An 18,287-nucleotide genomic window follows, 5' to 3' on the forward strand; every position below is an offset into this window, starting at 1 on the left:
ATAATAAAATATGTTTTGTAAGTTCTTTAATAATTATTAAATAATTTTTATTTAATTTTAATTATAAATTAATTTTTTATATATTATTTAATTATAAAATTTATTTTTTATTTTATAAATTATTCTTTTATCATTTATCTATCATGTTTATTGAGAATTAAAAACTAAAATAATAATAAATTAGATTTTTCATTAATCGTAATAAATATTTTACGATCTTAATCGATTATAATTTTATCATTAATCCAATTACATACGTATTGGATTGGAAAAATCATTTTTGTTAAAAATTCAATCGATTGGATGCATAAACCAATCGATTGAAATTCAGACTTCCCAAACTTCAATCGATTACCCAATCGATTGAAATCATCATAGCAATCTGAGTTTAGTTAATTCAATCGATTGGTTCTGTTACCCCTCATTAAATTATTATTTTCGAAAACCCTATTTTTAACTTTAATTTCCCAAATACAAGTTTTTTTATGCAAAGTAAGTTCGTCGCACTATAATTTTTATAGAATTTGCCTAATCCCGACGAAAAAATGGCTAACTCAAGTTCTTAAACTTCACAATAGACAATGACAACCATTATCATAGTCTCCAGAGTACATAGGAGTACACAAGAATATTGGAAAAATAATATATTTTTTTTAATTTATAATGAGAAAAAATCCTGGTTAAATATGTCTTATTCCCGTGTATCTGTGTATTCTGGAAAAGCCATGCTTATTATCGGTATATTTTTGTGTACTTCTATGTACTCTTGTAGACAATGATAATGGCTTAAAAATTTGAGTTTTGTTGGTTTTGAAAAAAATTCAAGTGAAATTTGCCACAAACTCTATAAAAAAATATAGAGGGCGGCTAACTCGCTCTAAATAAAAAAGATCGTATTTGAAAAATTAAAGTTGAAAAATGAAATTTTGGAAAATGATATTTTTTTAAATGATAAGTAAAAATGATTTTAGTGTTATAGGAAGTGTACTGGAATTTTTTTCATTGGTAAATTTTGAAGATGTCAGGTATATTTACGGATATTGAGATAGAAGAATAATACTATGAGGACGATGACATTAACCAACAAGAAGAGCTAATATGTGACCAAGATATGATGGATAAATAATATGAATCTGAACAAGATTTTGGACATGAATTTATTGAGGAAATAACAGAACCAATCGATTGAATCAACTAAACAGATTGCTGTGATGATTTCAATCTATTGGTAATATGACCAATCGATTAAATAAGAAAATCCCGCATGCCTTACAAAATTCAATCGATTGAAGTTTGGGAAGACTGAATTTCAATCTATTGGTAGTATAAGCAATCGATTGAATTTTAAAAAACCAACATTTTAGTCATCGTTCAATCGATTGGGTAATATGACCAATCGATTGATTTTTGCAAAAACCATGCTACCTTGCAAATTCAATCGATTGCTTTGATAATCCAATCGATTGATTTTCAAAGAAATACGATTTCACCTGGACGAACGTCACGGATCAAATATAAACTGTTAATCGATTGGAATGGCCAAAAAGTTTATCACGATCAATGGAAGATCTAATTCGTTATTGTTTTTTATTTTGACTGTTAATAAACATAATAGATGAATGATAAAATAATAATTTATAAAATAAAAAATATTTTTTATAATTAAATAAAATATATGGAGTTAATTTGTAATTAAAATTAGAAAATGACTATTTAGCAATTGTTAAAAAAACTTAAAAAACATGTTTTGTTATGGGACCATTTAATAGTCCAAACATTTTGGGATCATCGAATCCAGTGCTTGGTTATACCCCTTTTGTTTGTTAAGTTTAAAATCTGGCCAAGTTTTATGAACTTATGTACCATAAAATTTAAAATATTAAATTAGATTAATAAAAAATTTAATTATTTATATTTAATCTATAAATAATTTATTAAAAATTATATAACCCGTATAATAAAATTTAAAAAATTGAACCATTAAATGATTAAACTCTCATTTTAACTCAAGTTGTTACTGAAAAAACTTTTTCAGCAAACAACAAAAAAAACCTATCAACATGTTATAGACGACCACTTTACCGTTTCTTCCTCTTCTCTCTTCTGCAACAAGTACATATATGTTTCTAGTTAATTTCTCAATTTCATTCAAATTTTTGCGATTTTCATTATTTTTTTTTCCCTCATTCCACCTAATTCTCATGAATTCGTTTCAGATGCGATGCTTTTTTTGGAATTTTCGTCGGCACCATAACTCTCTCTGCTCTTCTACTTTCCATGTTGACGTAATTATCAAGGAGAATCCTCCTCGGCACCGTGACTCTCCCTTTTCTTCAAAGTTCTATACTTTTACAATTTTAATTCTGTGCATTTTACAATTAACGTATGATGATGATGATGATTGTTTTGTTTCGATTTGTAATTTGGTAAATTTTTGTTTAATTTGTCACCAGCTTTTGTGATGCTCATGTTCTTCAATTTGTTCTGTTGCACCGCACTCCTTTTAATTTGTTCTGACGCGATTTGATAATCCAAACTTCAATAGAGTTTCAATGCTCCAAAAATAAAATACAATGCAAAAGTATATGTTTGGAGTTTTAAAGTTCCATAAATGAAAAGGAAGAGAAGTTTTTTTTTTTTTGCTAGAACTAGTTGACCTATTTGGATGGCCATTTTTGTTATTATTTGATATTATAGTGAGTAAAAAAAATATTTGGGCTAAGAGCTTTTTTTTTTATTTTGGTATATTTCATTTTTTCTTGGACTATTATACGGTTAACAAAAAATAAAAATAAAAAAATTGGAAGGCCTGAAATTATAATTATACCCTTTTAGAGTTAATTTTAAAAATTAAAATATCTTTTAAAATTAAAGTAATTTATATTGAATTAGAAATATGATAAAATTTTAAAAAAGAGTAAACTATAAAAATAAAGATATATATTTAGAAAATTTGAAATGACAATTATATCGTTGTAAAGTTAATTTTAAAATTTAAAATATCTTTTAAAGTTATAATATTAAAATTTAAATTTAAAATAAACAAAATTTGATATGAACAAAATTCCTTCCGTATTCAATACGTCACCCATGGTGGTCTAAGAGCGTTATCTATTTCTGATTACTTTAATTAAGTATTAGCATTTTGTAGTGAATTTGATTATAATATTTTTTAAATTTTAAAAATTAATTAGCTTAAGTATTTTGAGGTTTAAGTTTAATTATTTATATTTAATTTATTCTATTATATTAAAATTCATTCTTATTATACATACTAAAGCATATATTATGTTATTATTTTTTAATTAGTATGCTAAAATTTTAAAAATGATTGTTTTTACATTTTAATATGCATTTAAAATAGTTTCTTAAAAAAGATTTTCTTTTTAACTTGTAAATTTAGAGCTTTGTACTTTTTTGTTTTAAAAAATTACATAAAGCTTGTTATTCCATTATCTCCTATTCTTCCTTAATTATGAAAAATTAAAATTGAGCAACAATTTATGCTGGCTTACAATTATCTATATATTTTTTACTTAAATTCGATACTTCTTTTAATTATTTGGAATTATTATGTGATTATGTTGTGAATTTTTTATTTAGTTTATATTATACCTTTTTTTATGTTGTGTTGATTCTCATTTTATCCATTTTATTTTGAGTTGTATCATTCTTTTTCATGGCTACTTAGTAAATGATAGAATGTTATCTTAGTGCTTGTTCACTTCATGTTATTAAAAAAATTAATCATCAGAGTAATAATTTAAAAAAATTGAAAAAAAAGATAGAGCAAACAAACTACATTTAATTATTTAAAAACTAACATGCTTTTTTTAAATAAAATAAAAAATTATTATTTATAACAAATTTTTTAGGATCCACTTTTTTTGAACTTTATAAAGTTTGCCTAGGTAACGTTTGTTTTGAAGTATTGAGACAGAGATTGGAATACTGAGATTCAGTATTATGTTTGTTGGCCCAGAGATTGGTACTAAAATTTCATCTCCAAAATTTTAGTATTTCAGTACCTCAAAAAATTAGGGATACAGGAGATTGAAATTTTTAGAGACAGAGAATTCTACTTTAATAATATTTTGAGAAAAATGACAAATAGGTCCCTGACCATTTTTCTGTGGATATTTTTGTCCCCAAGAAGTGAAAAATACATTCATGTCCCTGATACCTCCAAAACGTGAACAAATTTACCCCTCCGTTGAAGTGACTCCGTTGGACCCGACGAAAAAGTCTGACGTGGCTCCCGTGGCTCTGACCAGGCCGTTACAGGAGCCCACATGATATGTAGCTTTTGAAAATAGGACATATTAGTCTTCTGACACCAAAACGACGCCGTTTCACCAAGAATCCTCCAGACACACTTTAATCCCCTTATGCAATACCCATAAGACCCATTTTAACCTGCTCCCTCAAAGTTCTATGAATCTGTAACTGCAAAACCGTGAAGTATGAGGAAAGACTACAGCTTCAAGCTTCATTATCTCCTCAGTCAGTAAAGAAGATCAATTACAAGTTATTTAAGCAACAAAATAACAATGGCACACTAATGAATCATGTATTTCAACAAAATATGATACTAGAATCTAACAGCAACTATATTCATTATAGCTTCCGAAAAAATCGAAGCCCAAAAAATGAAGAACAAGTGATTCCAAACTGGCTCTATATCCCTCTCAACAGGACCAACTTTCTGAGGATCGGCCATTCAAGTTGCAATAACATGTGCTTCCATAGAATGAATCCAATACCCATTTGTAAAACACCTCAAAGCAAAACAAACAACACTGTAAACCAACCTCGAGCCTATTTCCATGAAAAAATCCAATTCAATTCAACTCAGCACTTCCAAACCCTCAAGCAAACAAAACAAAGAGCTGCATTTACCTACCCCATAGCTGAGAAATAAACCTCGCAGCTCAAAATCACATCTGGAGTCATGAAGAAAGAAAAAAAAGGACCAACAGATATAAACGCCTAAGCAGAATGGCAGTCAGCTTCAGACTAGCTCAAAGAAACCCTAGAAATGCGTATTTTTCAAAAAAACCTCGAATCCCAAGAAAATCTTGGAAATTTTGCCCCTCAAATTTTCCATTTTTTTACCGTTTGGCAAAATGGGTGCAGTGCCCGAAATGCAGAACAAAACGACGACGGAACGGGAATCATGTAAGAACCGCGAATTAATTAACCGATTAATTAACGTTAAATAATAATAATTTAATTGTCCGAATTAGATTAAAAAATTTAGAATATTATTTAGAAAATATAAATATGATTTTGGATTCAGTAGATTTTTCTAAGTTGGAAAATGTAATTTTCCAACGCGTACCGGTAAATTAATCAGCAGTACCGGCTTAAATCTGTCCGGTACTCTATAAGAGCAGTAAAAACAGTAGAAAAACTTAGAAAAATAATTAAAGTTAAAAACCGGACACTAATTTTAAAGGTTTGGCCCAAAATTAGGCCAAACGGACCAAAAACGCTAATGGGTTAGACCGGGCCCAAGTTGGGCCAAAGCCCAACATATTTAAAGCCACTTAAGTGACAATTCAGCCACTTTCTCCCCATTGCAGCAGCAGCAACGTGAGTTGAGAGAAGAGAGCAAGGGTTTCAAAAAATTCACTATTCACATCTCACTTCAATTGATCATATCTTGAGTTACGGTGCTCCGATTCACGTGCTGTCGGCGGCTACGCGAAGCTCTCGCCGAGCCTGTCATTTCTACCTAAGTATTACTGGTAAGAAATCATGTTTCACACTCCCTTTCTCAGCCCTAACAGTTTTCACATTTTTAGGTTTGGGTTTTGAAGGAGTTTTGTGATTTTGATTGTTTAGGGGTGATCTAGCGTTGGAGCATTGTTGTGTTTCGCCCTTATTTCCTTTGGGTGAGGTGAGTTACTTCAAAACCCTTGTGGTTTGGTATTTTGTGGATCCTAGATATTCATTTTGGGTATATTGCTTGTGTATAGCTTGAAATTGATATTGTTGGTGTTGATTTGGAGCATTGGATTTGAGTTAGTGGATTGTTGGTGATTGAAAGCTTGGTTAGACTCAATTTTGGGATTTTATGCATATTAAAAATTGGCCAAAGTATGGTTTCAGTTTCCTCTATGTAATATATAATATTTCTAGACACGTAGGCTAGTGACTCATAGGATAGGATTGGATTAATTTGGTTGTTAAGTCGTTGAATGATGATGTATAATGATTTGATGATTTTGGATTGTTTTGATGAATTGTGATGTTGAGGTTGATAAAATGGTGTTGAAGATTGAGATTGAGATTGATCATGATTGATGGTTGGTGATATAATGAAGATGAGTGATTGTGTTGGGTGAAAAATGTTTAAGTATGAAATAATTGATAAATTGAGGTTGAGGAGTGTATAATGTGAATGAAAATGGTATGAATGGTGAATTGTGGTGTAAGAAGGCAAGTTATGTTGTATATTGGAGTTTGGTGGAGTTTTGGTTGAAAATTGTGGTAAGTTGAGAATTTAGTGAACTTTTGCAAAAAAATGAATACTTGATGAACTTCAACAGATCATATCTTGAGTTATTATTTTTGAAAATTAATGTATTTTATATCAAATGAAAGATAATTTAACAAGCTTTAAAATGGTTTAAATTTTGTGGAAATCTGAATTTTGTAGGAAAAGATATGATCATTGAAAGTTTGGTGTTGAAATCTGAATTCTGTGAATGTTGCAGAATTTGTGATTTCTGGTTTGTATGTGCACGCACAGTCTTGTGCGCACGCACACATAGAGGAAAGCTTGCTGATGAAAGCGTTAGCACACCATGTGCGTACACACAACCAATGAAGTTTTGCAAGCTGTGCGCACGCACAACCTTGTGCGCACGCACACGTTGGAAGGTGCACTCTGTTGAGGGCGTTCACACCAGACTCATCATCATCTTCCCCGGTTGGTGCAATTTCTACCAAAATAAAACAAAAAATCAATATGAATGATAAACATAAACATAATATAGATTATAAATTATAAACATAAACCATAAAAGGAACTACAAATTTCTTTTTTTGCATACCTAATTCAAGTTTCTCAAACTCTTCAATAAGCTCCTCAAAATCAGTTGTCATTGGAGAAGCACGAAGCCAATTTTGTGTGCAAATCAATGCCTCAACTGTCTTTGGAGTTAAAGAACTCCTATAGTTGTTAAGCACTCTTCCACCAGTGCTAAAAGCTGATTCTGAAGCAACAGTCGAGACTAGCATTGCTAAGACATCTCTAGCTATTTGGGATAAGATAGGATACTTGCTAGAATTTACCTTCCACCAATTCAATATGTAAAAATAAAAGAAAGTAACAAATACAAATTAACGGCACACATATATGCACAAAGAAATACAAATTAACGGCACACATAGATATGCAGCCATAATGAAAAAAGTAATAATTATGACTTGTTGATCCTTGATGCAATTTTCTAACAAAAATAAAAGAAAGAAGATATAAAAAGAAAAAACTTCTTTGAAAAAATTATCAAGTGGAAAACAGTACAAAAAATCATTGTTCTGCTTCAAAATACAAAACCGGCAAGAGCACAAAGTTGACAAGCAAGGTAATATGGTTTGACACAGTCTGCCGATCATGCCTCTAATCCAAAATAATTTAACTCCAACAAAGGTCATCTGGTTTCAGATGATTAAAACAGATTATAAAACATATTATATGCATTAAAGCATATTATATGCAGCCACAACAAATTATATGAGTTAATTAGATTAATGCAGTAAAGAACTAAGATAAATTCTGCAGCAAGATGTTAGGCTACCTGAGATATAAGTGTAGAAAAGAAGTGAGTGAGTAATATTTTATGACTAGAATTGATAGGATAAAATTATATCCATTGACTACACCATAGACCTTATATATATATAGATATAAGACTAACTACTTTTTGTTATTGAAACAGAACACTAATTAATGAAACTCTCCCCTATTTGCTTGTTGTACGTTCCATAATTTTTATTGATTCTTGATTTTCTTCTTTATGGGAAACATTGTTAACTTTTTATTGGATAAAACAGAGACCGGGGTTTGGTAAACAAGATAAAAAGCAAGAACAATAATTAAGCAACAACAATAAAATTCTGCAGAAAAAAATTTCAATGAAACTCATCTTTCTAATTAAGCACAAACTAGCAACAACAATAATTTTAATCAGTAACAGCAACAACAATAATTTTAATCAGTAACAGCAACAATAATCAGGGACAAATTAAGCACAAACCAGTAAGAGCCCTTAGAGACAAAATCAATTATAAAAATTTGAAAATCAGATCTAACCTCCGAAGAAGACATTGTTCAGGTACTTTTTGCAGGAGAGGGCTCGACAACTGGAGTGCTGCTCTGCTTAGGGTTTCTTGCCACGACTTAGGGTTTGTTTTGACGGCTTATGACTGGACGACGGCGTGGACTCTGGACTGCACGAGGACGCGAACTGGATGATGCTGCTGGCTACACGACGATGCTGATCTTTGTTACGCCTGCGAGCCTGCGACGGAGATGAATGGACGACGCTCTCTGGCTCTCTGGCTCTCTCAGGCTCTCATTCTCCCAGACATGGCCGCGTGGAAGAGGAAGAATGGAAGATGGAAGTGAGTTGTGGCCTGTGGGTGAGTGGGTGTCTCGTGTCTGTGTGAGGAGTGAGCAGTGAGCACCACTGAGGGTGAGTGGGTGATTGCGCCGTGTGAGTGAAAGGAAGAGAGAGTGAGGCTGTGAGGGTATTCAGAGTCTAGGCTTTTATACCTAGGTTAAATCAATAAGGGTAAATCAGTAAAAAGAATCACTTATGCAGCATCCTATTCGGTTCGGTTTTTACTAAACCAACCGAAAACCGAACCGAACTGATCGGTTTAGTTCGAAAAAAACAAAAAAACCGATTTTTTCCGTTTTTCAATCGGTTGTTATAATTTTCGGTTCGGTTTTGCGGTATTTTTTGGTCCGGTTCGGTAACTTACACCCCTACTTGTCGAGGTAGCGGTGGCGGCATAAGGGCAGTGGTTCGTCCCGCTTATGTTGAGATGTGAGGTCCGTGGTAATAGTATACCGCTCGTATCCCTTCGGATCACTAGAGTGTGCAGGCACAAAATCCTGGACGGTGTTCTGAGCACCGTATCTCGGGGGTTCCCATTATGATTCCGAAGGGTGACATCTCCATGGAGATGTGTCAGGTTGGAAGTTGAACCAACAATGTGATATCACAGCCTATAGGACAGGCATTCATCATGTGCATTTTTTATCTGCTTGCTTGCTTTGCCGACTTGAATTGTATGCCTAATTGGATAACATGCCTAATTGCTTATTTGAATTACTTGACACATATGCCTATACTTGTGTTTTACTTGTATCGTATTAACTGTGTATTCTACTGGGATTGAGGAGGTTCAGAAGGCGGTGGCGATGGGATCGCATGGAGGATAGGTTGGTGAAGGCTGTGGGACAGCGGAGAATTGTTAGTTTAGAAAATCCACTAAGTTAGATTACCTCGTTATTATGTTATGGTTTCAAGTTATATTTTAATGTTTTAGTTATGCTTTAAGATGAATCTTATGATGGATATGAAGTTCTAGGATTGCCTCTGGCATCCCGGAGTCTTATATCTTACATCACTGGGCACTGTTACCATACTGAGAACCTCCGATTTGTTGTTTTTCAGATGCAGGTCACAACCCACCTCGGTGAGTTGCTTTGGTGGTGACAGAGCAGAGGATCTCTATCTTGTTTTGAAGTCTTTTGAATATTTTGTTTAAGATCTCTCACTTTTGTATTCATTTTGCCTAGAGGCTCACTTTGAGAGAATTATTGTATAAGCTGTTTTACTTTCAACAGTTCTGTATTGTCTGTGTATAACTAGCCGGCTTGAACTCCGCAAGCAGCTGCTAGATCTTTATACTATTATACTCTTATGTTTTGTTATATTATATCTATATCTCGTGCCTCGTTTAGTGTAGCTTCGTATGAACGTTTCGCATTTTTCAAACTCTATTTTTGAGCTGTTTTCTCTCTCTCTCTCTCTCTCTCTCTATATTATATATATATATATATGCATAAGCCTTAGAATTGTCGTAACCTTTGATTAACCTTTGCTTTACGGCATGAGGTAAGGCTTAGGGTAATTAGGGTGTTATAAATTAGAGCCAATAGCATTGCAAGGAATCCTCGGGGTTCCTCGAAGACTGAGCCATTTCTTGAGGATTACGATAGGGGGCGGAAAGAGTAGGAGCTTGTTGAGGAGTACGAGGAGGAAGGCTCTGGTTTCTGAGAGGGAGAGGAAGCTAGGGATTGCGATAGTGTGCTTCAACGACGACGTTGCGGAGAACGATGACGCGAAGATCCTATCGAGGGCGGATGTGTCGATGCGGACATGGGTGAGGTTGGCGGCGACGACGGATATGGTGGAGGAGAAGGAGGAGCCCTTGCTGCCGAGTGTAATGGTACAGAGCTCAACCATTAGTGGTGGAGAGTGAAACTAGTTGAGACTTCATTCTTAGTTTAGTCTCTATCTCTCATTTTACACCAAACAAAATACTAAAACTTATTTGAGTCTCTGTCTCTTTTCCAAACACTACCCTAAAGATCGGTGAACTTCCCAGATCAACAAACTTGGCTACTAACATAAAGTTTCCGGATTCGGTGAACATGCTCTCACTGCAGTACAATTTTGATCGTATTGGTATATTTTGAATTTTTTCAGATAATATAATTTTATTCACTTAATTTAAAATTGTTAATTTTAAAATTAAATGGATATAGTTTAAATTAACAATTTAATTTAATTTGATAAAAATAAATATAGTCATATTATTGTACTCATATGTGTAATTATATTTATTCTGTTTTTAAAAAATATACTTTTTAAAACCTAAATTTTAAAATAAAAAATACTTCAATTATTCTGTTAGTCCCTATAGTTTTACCGAATTTTTTTGAGTCCCTATACTTTTTTCTTTTCAATTGGGTTCCTATAAGAAATTAGATTTTATAATTAAATCCATGGAGTGATAAGAACATTGGAATTAACAGAATATTATGTCAAACAAAACGAATATGCCTAACACTTGATTAAATATTCTATTTTGTTTAATAGAATACTCAGTTGATTCTAACGTTTTTGTGATGGCAGGGACTTAGTTACAAAATTTGATATGATATAGAAACTCAATTGAACGAAAAAAATATAGGAACCTGATTAAAAATTCAGTGAAATTATAGGGACTAGCGAAATACTTATTTTCATATTAATAAAAAGATAAAAATATCTTTTTGGTATTGATGTTGTTTAAATGCATCAAAAAATTAGAAATTTAAAAATAAAAATTATTTTAGAATTAAAATTTTTTAAATGAATTAAAAAACATAATTTTAAATTTTATTTTATCAGATATTCTTATAGGTAATTTTATAAAGACAAAAATGCTTTTATAAAAGAAACAACATTAAATTAAAAAATTAAAAAATTGAATTTGAATTTTTTTTATTAGTAAGTAAAAGAAATAACATTGGAATGTGAAGTTGAATTTAATTAATAGATCAAATATATTATTTAGTATTAAGTTTAAATATTAATTACAACTTAATAAAAACAGCGTAATTTCTTTCGCAATTAATGGAATACTCCTAGGATACTGCACCAATGCACATCAAGAGTCTTTGTAAATTCCTTGTTTTTTTGAAATTTTATTATATTTTAAAAATTAATATCACCTTTAAGTCTCATGCGGTTTATTTTAAGAGAGTAAACTATATTATTTTGTTAATTTTAAAAAAATAAAATTGTCTTTCGAAAATTAGACTTGTTATATTATTTTAAAAATATATATTCGAAATTAAAAAGATATATAGTTATTTCGTAATAAATATTACGGTATATGATTTTTGATAAAAATATATTTTTGTATATTAATTTCTTAAAAAATTAATATAAGTAATAAAAAAAATAAAAACTCAAGTTTTATGTTTTGTATAAAATAAAAGACACTGTAAGGATTTTTTTCAAATAAAGAAGGATACGATAATAGAAAAATAATTTTGTATAGACATTAAAAAAATCCAAAAAATGAAAGAAAATTTATCAGGCTTAAATTTTAAACCCAAAAAAAGCATAAGTTATTAACCTCAATTAAGAAATCTAATGAATGAAATCGTCTTCAGCAACCGCATACCACAGCCTCTCACTCTCTGTTACTAGTCAAAATAAATTGAATAAAAATTGAAAATCCTCACTTCTCTCATCTCATTCGCACGCCGCCTTTTTATCACTCCATACTAGAGCTCAACTTCTCATGGACGTCTCTTTGTCTCTCTCTCTCTCGTTGTGTTCGTCTTATTTTTCTCTCTCAATCATGATTTTCGTCTTCACATTCGTAGACGTTCCGCCGCTTTCACGGTCACCGTCCACCGCTTCGTCAGGATCGATCCTCTTTCTGCTGTTCTCATTTTTGGAGGGGAAATATTAGAATCATTTGGGTTGTGATTCGGGTTCCATTCAGCCTATTTTCGAACGGTTTAACGGTCGGTTCGTAAACATGATGATTTATGTAAGGATCGAACCATGTTGCTTTAAACTACTTTAGGTAAATTTCACATTGTGTTTTGGTCACATGATGATAGTTGACTAGAGCGGTTTTAATTTCATGTGGTAATCGTGATGATTATTTGTTAGAGATAGGTCATAAGGGCTATAATTAATAAGCTAATGGGTTTACGAGAAGAAAGAAAACATATTCATTTTTTGTTTGTAAATTATGTAAATAATTTGGTATATGTAAGTAATTTCATACCAAACGTCATGTATTAAAGCTTGGGGTATTTTGAATAGAGCAGTTTAAATCATATAGGTTACAATTAATTATTTTTTGTTGAAAATAAATCATTTACGCTACAATTAATGTACTTGTAGTTTTTCAACAAAAATTGTTTTCCCATTTTTTGCTTATAAATTATTTATATAATTGAATATCAATCATCATGTGTTTGTTTATTATGCGCCTTTGGATAGCGCAATTTAAATTCCTTTTAATGATCTTCATTGTTATTTATTACAAATAATTCATTAAAATTATATTTAATATGTTTATCGTGTTACGAGGAGATAGGTGGATGATGGTACCAATATATAAGAATAGTTGAGTACCTTAAGAGAGAGTACATTTTTCTTTTTCAAGAAATTTCATTGTCAAAGATGATCCATGAAAAAAATGAACCACTTTCAAACTTGGAAACAACTGACAAGGTACACAACATAGAAGTGGAGGACATTTGCAATAATTCTAGTTCGGGCCAACCAAAATTCGAAAGGTGATACTTGCCTTTTAATGGCTTTACTCTCTCTTTTGCCTTATTAGTTCAGTTACACGAATTAATGTCCCAATTTATGTATTTTATAGTAATAATGGAGATGATTATTTGCTGAAGAAAAAGGAAAGAATACAAGACAAGGCTGACGAAGTCTTTCCAAACAAAATTTTTGAAGTATAATATATATATATATATTATTCAGCCTTCAAGTCTTACTTAAAAAACTCACATTTTTTAAAATATTTTGTGCTATCGTCGAACTACTTTTTTTGAATGTCATGTAGGACGAATTCGTCAAACCAATTTTATTTACCGGCTCTTCTCGAAGTCAAGACAAGAGTGGCAACTTGCCGGATTGCAGAGTGGGACAAGTCTTCTCTTTTATCAAGGTATTTTTTAATATAACACATTTGACAAAGATTAAATCCTTTTACTGCTGTGAGATTATTTAAGTTCATATGTTATCGAATTTAATATTTTACACTAGGATGTGAAGGAATACGTTAAAATAAAATGCCTGAATACTCGAGCCAACTTGTTGTCAATGGAACGCAAGATTGACATTCTTGTTGCTCAGTCCAAAAAAGAAAAGGAAGATGATGTCCAAAAAACAGGATCAATCTCACTGCCATTGATCATACCGGAGGGGCAACATGTTAAGCCCATTGTGAAACCGTCTCTGTTTTTAAGACCATTTGTAAGCAAGCTTAGGCTATTGGGAGCTGGCACACCCGCAATGGACGTTCTTACCGACGTGGTTGACAATGACGGGGTGTTGTAGACGTGACAAATCTGTTGTCTAGCAAATCTAATACCAAGACTACTCTAAGCAATAGAAAAAGGGAACAAGTGATAGCAGAAAATAACAAGAACAACCTCAACATCAACTTGATTAGTGTGAATTCGAACAAGTCAACTAGAAATATTGGAAGCAACCTCCGAAAGCAAACTTCCCCACAATCGGTATTTATTACAGCATGACATTTGGGGTCCATTTTGATTGGTTGCTATGTTCTTTTTTTCAAGATATATCAAATTTATTTTTTTATTCGAATTAAATGTAATATACCGATTTTCAGCTGGTATGTTAGACACATGGCAAACATATTTTCATTGGCTTTGGATATGTTTCTTAATTCAAATTATTTATTCAGCTATAAACTTTAGTTAATTTGTTGCAGAAAAAGTCTCGGCCAACAGCCACAGTTGGAGCCGGCAAAAAATTAGTGTTTTTGTCATCAAATGCTAAACCTCCGAAGATTCCAAAAGTTAACAAAACAGCTGGGGTGGGGAGGCAAGGAACGCTGAAGATCATAGTGTTGAAGGGAACAAAGAAAACAAAGAAAAAGAAATATACTGTTTTGATGTTACAAGGGTAAGAGTCTTCTATTAAATAATTATTATCATAGACGTAAGAATATTTTTTTGAATAATTTTTTTATACCATGCTCTCCTGTCAAGATGCAATAAGTTCTTACTTCCCTTTAGTTTTCATTATGTCGAAAATTTTAAAATTTATCTAATGTTAATAGCAAAGTGAAATTTGTGTTATCATTTTTTCACTGACATGTCTATATAATTCCTTTTAATAATGTATACATAAATTAAAGTAAACTTCTAATAGCTATGTAAATTTGTAGCCAAATTGTTTTAATATTTGCCAAGGCATGAAATGCAAATTCAAGCCAAACCCAAAGATGGGTCTCAAATTTGAAGAAATTCAGGCCGCTGCATTCATATTTTCTGCAGAGCTGGATCCAGGGTAACGCTCATAGTTTAGTTGCTACAGTATAGTGATTGATTATTTATTATTTTTTTTTATCACAATTTGGTTTCATATTTTTTTTTTGTTTATTCTAGAGAAGAGCTTCTTAAGATAGGAGATGTGACTGCAACTAGGAAGGATTTTGAGTCGCTCTATCCAACACAACAAATAAGTGAAAAGATATTGTACTTGACTGCCTTAAAATGTGTCCATAATCAGACTTTATTGACATGGAAAAATGTCTAGCAGCTTTCTCCAGCTTTTGCTGTAAGTGCATTAGTTTGCTATTTATAATGTTATTTATAATTTGATTATATACATATTAATCTCTGCCAAAATAAAAATAAATATCTAGGATACCATATTAGATGGAAATAATTTTGATGAGATATTAGTTCCCATGGTCGAACAGTTCATGCAGCCAACTAAGGATCTTCAGTTTGTAAGTATTATTGACTCTTCATAAATACGCCATGTCATCACATATTTTCAAATAAAAAAATTAATAGAACAAAGACATTAATATTTGATGCATCATATCTCCTGCTTGATGCAGATATACATCCCAATGAGAGACATTGAGCACCGGTACATGATGGTTGATGCGTGAGCATCTTCTCTATCTTTTCTTGGTGAATTTGCATTCAAATTGTTGATTTTAATTAAGATTTAATTACCTTTAGCCACTATGAATGCTACTTTGAGTTGTTTGCAATTTCTATTTATTTCAGATAGCATTCGGATGGATTTGACGGAGTTTTGTAGCAGAAAAGGAAGAAAGCGAATGATGCTGTCAACTCCGACCTCCTTGCACTCAAACTAAAATAACTTGAGATACAAAGGTTTAATTCCTGTGATTCTAGCAGCATTGAAAAACTAACTTCCAGAGTTTTCCAACGATATATAATAGTATACCCTTTTTTTCCATTTCGTATGGACCACTTCACGCCAAACTTGAGCTTCCTCAAGTTTGGCGCCAACTCAAAAGCCTCCAAGGAACACATGCGTACACTTCCACGCCACTCAAGTTTGGTGCCACAATCAAGGAATGCTTTCTCTCTACTCCACGCCAAACTAAACTCAAGTTTGGCACCACACCCAGCAACAATAGTGGTCCCCATTCGTCAAAAGGCCTATGCAAATCAATTATTAAATTTTGACGTAAACTTTTATTATTTTTTATAATTAGGAAAAGATATTATTTTGTTTTAGGAAATATATTTTACATTAATTAGGATTAGATATAAAAGGGAAAAGAATCAGTCCTTCGGGCTCCTCTCTTCTCTCAGACCTCATTCCGCAATTTATAGTTTTTCTGAATCCTAGTTTTCTCTCTGAATCATGAGCAATTAAACCTCCACTGTTAAGGTTAGGAGCTCTGTCTATTGTATAGATTGATACTATTATTTTTCTATTTTAATTCATGTACTGATTTTTATTTCAAGAATTGTTTTCGTTCTTTATCTTATGAATTTGGGTGAAACGGAAGTATGACCCTTGTTCTAATTGAGTTCTTGTATAACTTGGAAAAGCTCTTTACTTGAACAACAGCTTGAAAATAATTTCTCCTAAATTTCTAATTATCTGGACTTAATGGGATACGTGACATATAATCCTCTTATATTTGGGTAATTAGGGTTTCTGTGGCATATAAACTAGAATTAAACTTCACCCTCTACTTGGAATTAAGTGACCAAGGAATTGGCAGTTGATGAAGGTTAGAGGAGACTAAAAAGGTCTAAGAAATTAGGATTTAGTCACATATAGTTTACCATGAATTGAATCTTGCATGATTAAAATAGCTAGTAAGAAAAGTCAATCTGGAAGAAAGATAACTCTGAAGCCTTAACTGTTTCTCCATATATTATTCACAACTTGTTTACTATTTGCTTTCTGATATTCTAAATTTACAGTTAATGCTTTTGAACCTTCAAACACCATTTTCTGTTTGTCTGACTAAGCCAATCACTCAATCATTGTTGTTTGATCCATCAATCCTCGTGGGATTGACCCTCATTCACTTGAGGTACTACTTGGTACGACCACTTGCTGGTTAGTTTGTGGACTTTAAATTCCACACCAAGTTTTTGGCACCGTTGCCGGGGATTGACTGTGATTGACAACTATTAGTTGTTTGATTGCTTATATTAGGCGTTTTAGCTTTAATTTTGCACTTTAATTTTTGAATTTTCTAGCTGCTATTTTTTCATAATTTCAGAAATTAAGTTTGGTGTTCTCTAGTTGTTTTTATTTTAATTTTTCTTATTTATTAGGCTTAATAATTTCAAAATTTTTGTCTTAATTTTAATTGCAATTTTCAAATTTTGTTGTTTAGTTTAGTTAGTATTTTTATTATATTATTTTACACAGGTTACCTCACTGGGAATTCTCTACACTCTGACGTAGAGAGTCCCATCTTTTCTTGTCTTCTGTTTGTTTATGAGCAGGAACAGGGACAAGGAACCTCTTTTAGACTTTGATCCTGAACCCGAAAGGACTTTGAGGTGGCATTTGCAACACACTAAACTTTACAAAGCTAGTGGAAATATGAGTGAGAATTCTGAAGCTGCAGGGTCCATTATGGATCACAATCGTGATGTGAATGCCAATATGGCAAATATGAATGAGAATGAGCAGCCTAGAAGAGTACTTGGCTCTTACACTACTCCCAATGCAGATCTTTATGGAAAAAGTATTGTGGTGCCTCCTATAGCTGCAAACAACTTTGAACTGAAGCCACAACTAGTTACTCTTGTGCAACAAAATTGTCAGTATCATGGACTTCCTCAGGAAGACTCGAATAAATTTATTTCTGATTTCCAGCAGATTTGTGATATTGTGAAGACCAATGGAGTGAATCCTGAGGTATACAAACTCATGTTCTTTGATGAATCCATATTTGACGATATATTTTAGTTTGATTTGAGTGGATTTCATCATATAAACTCATATTTATTCACCTAAATAGCATGCTTTTGTGTTTTCTCTCTAGATTGTGCCTAAATGTGAAAACATGCATTTTTGAGCTTAAATCAGTGTTTTTAATCCCACTTTTATACCATTCGATGTCATGACATGTTTGTTGAGTGATTTTAGGTCCTAGAGGCAAGTTTGGCAAGGTAAAAGTGGAAGGAAGCATGTACAAAGGGAGAAACATGAAGAAAACAAACGAGAAGAGCACAGCGA

At 32.0% G+C, this 18,287-nt stretch overlaps 1 long non-coding RNA gene across 14 annotated transcripts; it reads left to right on the plus strand.

Moving 5' to 3' along the window:
* Positions 1-12,173: 12,173 nt before the first annotated feature.
* Positions 12,174-16,562, plus strand: LOC112747043 (uncharacterized). Of its 14 annotated transcripts, none has more exons than XR_011871997.1 (9): positions 12,174-13,336; positions 13,621-13,725; positions 13,824-14,299; positions 14,518-14,711; positions 14,977-15,098; positions 15,197-15,368; positions 15,457-15,543; positions 15,658-15,733; positions 15,833-16,562. It is a non-coding gene; the product is annotated as an uncharacterized lncRNA (long non-coding RNA). The 14 variants fall into 14 exon arrangements; XR_011871994.1 differs by having other exon boundaries at positions 15,658-15,707; XR_011871991.1 differs by having other exon boundaries at positions 15,658-16,562.
* Positions 16,563-18,287: the final 1,725 nt, after the last annotated feature.

This window comes from Arachis hypogaea, chromosome 15 (assembly GCF_003086295.3).
Source record: "Arachis hypogaea cultivar Tifrunner chromosome 15, arahy.Tifrunner.gnm2.J5K5, whole genome shotgun sequence".
Lineage (NCBI taxonomy): Eukaryota > Viridiplantae > Streptophyta > Magnoliopsida > Fabales > Fabaceae > Arachis > Arachis hypogaea.